The sequence below is a fragment of the Neofelis nebulosa genome, chromosome 14, assembly GCF_028018385.1.
Source record: "Neofelis nebulosa isolate mNeoNeb1 chromosome 14, mNeoNeb1.pri, whole genome shotgun sequence".
Classification (NCBI taxonomy): Eukaryota; Metazoa; Chordata; class Mammalia; order Carnivora; family Felidae; genus Neofelis; species Neofelis nebulosa.
In genome coordinates this window covers 55,216,300-55,218,988 of record NC_080795.1, presented here as the reverse complement: position 1 = coordinate 55,218,988, position 2,689 = coordinate 55,216,300, and the positions used below count along the sequence as shown (strand labels likewise).

General features: G+C 39.5%; 1 pseudogene; it reads right to left on the bottom strand.

Annotated features, from left to right (window-relative positions):
- Positions 1 to 1,084: 1,084 nt before the first annotated feature.
- LOC131494963 (BH3-interacting domain death agonist-like) lies at positions 1,085 to 2,347 on the bottom strand (annotated as a pseudogene).
- Positions 2,348 to 2,689: the final 342 nt, after the last annotated feature.

The window sequence follows — 2,689 nt, the reverse complement described above, 5'->3', positions numbered from 1 at the left end:
AACGCAGAACAATGTAGTCATTTTTCTTTTCTGATTAAACTCTCAAGGAACAGAAAAGTGTTTTGGTAACAAGAAAGTATTTATTAGTACTTATTTACTTTCGTTCATATGCTTCCCCAGAGTGTCATCTTCAAAGTAACAAGAGTGTTCCTGGTTAAGAGTAACGGCAGCCTGTGTGAAAGGGACCCAGCATCCACCATCATACTTTTAAACAGAAGCCTAGGAAATGCTTATTGTGAGAACAGACTGGTGTTGCACTGTTTCTAAATGTAAGCTCTCCCTGGTTTATTTTGGCACTAAGTGACTTGCTTTTGTTATTCCTTCCATTCTGACTGTGTCCCTAAGAAAGGGAACCACTTCAACTGTTGAATTTTTAAGAGTCTAACTGTTCTTTCATCTTTTATGCCTAGAAACCTGTTTTCTTCAGATATAACTTCTTGGGAAAGGATGAGCTGAGGCATATGGGAGGAAAATAAAAATATAAGATTATTAACAGACATTCCCCCACAGGATGTATGCAGTAGCTTCTGGTACTCCATCAGCTTAAATTTTTTATCAAGGCTCTGACTTCCTGGAAAGAGAAAAGGTGCATTTAGTTACCTGATTTGGGAAACTATAGTTGACATGGGACCTTAAATCACCTTCACACCTTTAACTGCCTCTGGTCCTTCTTGACTCAAATAAAAGGAAATCAAGTTGAAAAAAAATCGAACACATATTTTGAGGCCTGATTTTCCCATTGTTTGAGTATAGAACTTTAGGCCAAAACCTCTCGTACTATTTGGATTTTAAATGGGAAGATTGTTACTTCCTTAGAACTAAGACATTCCCTATTTTGAGAGTAAGTTTTCATTTGTGAGGGGTATGTGCATCTGTCTCCAGTCCTTGCTCTCCTCAAACACGATATCGCCTGCTATAAGATCATGCCCCAAGATTGCACTTTAATAAACAGTAAAGTTGTGTTTTTTACTTCTGCCTTACAACCTGTTCTTACGTTTAATTTTCAAGTGAAGCTCTGTATAACTGAATAAGATAAAGGCATAATGTGTAGTGGATTTAGAAGATGGTATGAAACTCATTCAAATATGTGCAAGTGGACATTTTTATTCAAGCATGTTAATGCAGAGATTTCTATATGGACCAGCTGCTTAAAACACCATCTTTAAAACAGTAAGAAATAAGGATGCCTGGGTGGCTCAGTCCATTAAGCATCTGACTTCTGCTCAGGTCCTAATCTTGCTGCTTGTGAGTTCAAGCCCCACATCAGGCTCTGCACTGACAGTGTGGGGCCCATTTGGGACTCTCTCCCTTTCTCTGCTCCTCCCCTACTCTCTCTCTCTCTTTCAGAATAAGTAAACATTAAAAGAAATTTAAATAGTAAGAAACAAATAGTTATTATCTCATGCCTATCTTCTTTAAGAACTTTGTATAAATGGCCATGGCTCCATCCCCACTGGAAGAAGGTGTACTGTTGTCACCATATCAAGTTTGAACCAGTCATACTTCTGAAGAGTTGTCCACTCAGTCCATTCCATTTCTGTTCCTCATATAGGTGAGTAGGCTCTGGTTAATAAAATTCACTGTTGTGCACGAGACATCACGGAGCAAGGATGGTGTGTGACCGGCCACGTTTTTTGGCCAACAGCATGGGTCAAAATCAGCTTGCTCTTCTCTTTCTCCATGTCTTTAGGATAAGTCTGTGTGACCTGCTCCAGTGCACCAGCGAGGCACTTCCTTCTCTCTTCCTCCCACAGGTTTATATTCTTAAATTGTATTGCCAGGTTATTCACTAGTCTTGGGTGAATGCTGAGATCCATTCTGTCCCCTATTTATATGAGTTGCCTGGCAATATCCCAGATGATTTATTCTTGACTCTCAGAATATGCCTCCTCACTATTGAGGAAGTGGCTGCACCAGTTGCCATTTGTCTATAGCTCATCATCATGGTCCTCCTGTAGGTAAGCTGGCACGGGCAGTTCACAGCCCAATGCCTCCAACTCTTTGTGGAAATTATAGTTGGAGCAGTTTTGAAGGAAGCCAAAGACCAGCAAATTTTTTGATGCACTCATCCTGGAGGCCTGACCCATTGCTTACCTTAGAATCTATGGCGCAGGCAACCTTGCAGGGATTCGACTTGCTTCTGGTTTTGCGAGCATCCCAAGTCAGCAGCCTCCGATGGGGATAAAATTCTCAAAGCTTCCTATGCCCATAATTTATTAGATGCCATACTTTTGCTGGTTGCTGCAGCTATTAAGTTTCTTGGGCATTCCAACAATTCCTTATCCACCAGCTATAGCAGGTTCTGAGAGGCAGACAGCAGGGATGAGGCGCTGGGTGCCAGGTAAGGCAAGCTGGAGGCAAAGGCCCCAAGACACCAAAGGTATAAATTTATTAAACTCAAAAGTTAAAGATAAAAAAGGGGTTATTTGGATAAAATATAACCTATTTGCAACTTAATAACAGCATATATAATACATAAGACCACAGAAAGTTTGAATGTGAACTAACAAAAAAAACGAAGCTAATATCATAACCCAAAAATGTATTAGGAAAAAATATACATAATTGTAAAAATAATGGGCAAATCCATAATTATAATAAAATACAGTTTAACACAACTCTCATAGTGGGGAAATAGATCAATGGGGAAAGTTTTGAAGAATAAAGAAGATTTTAACAATTTGATCAC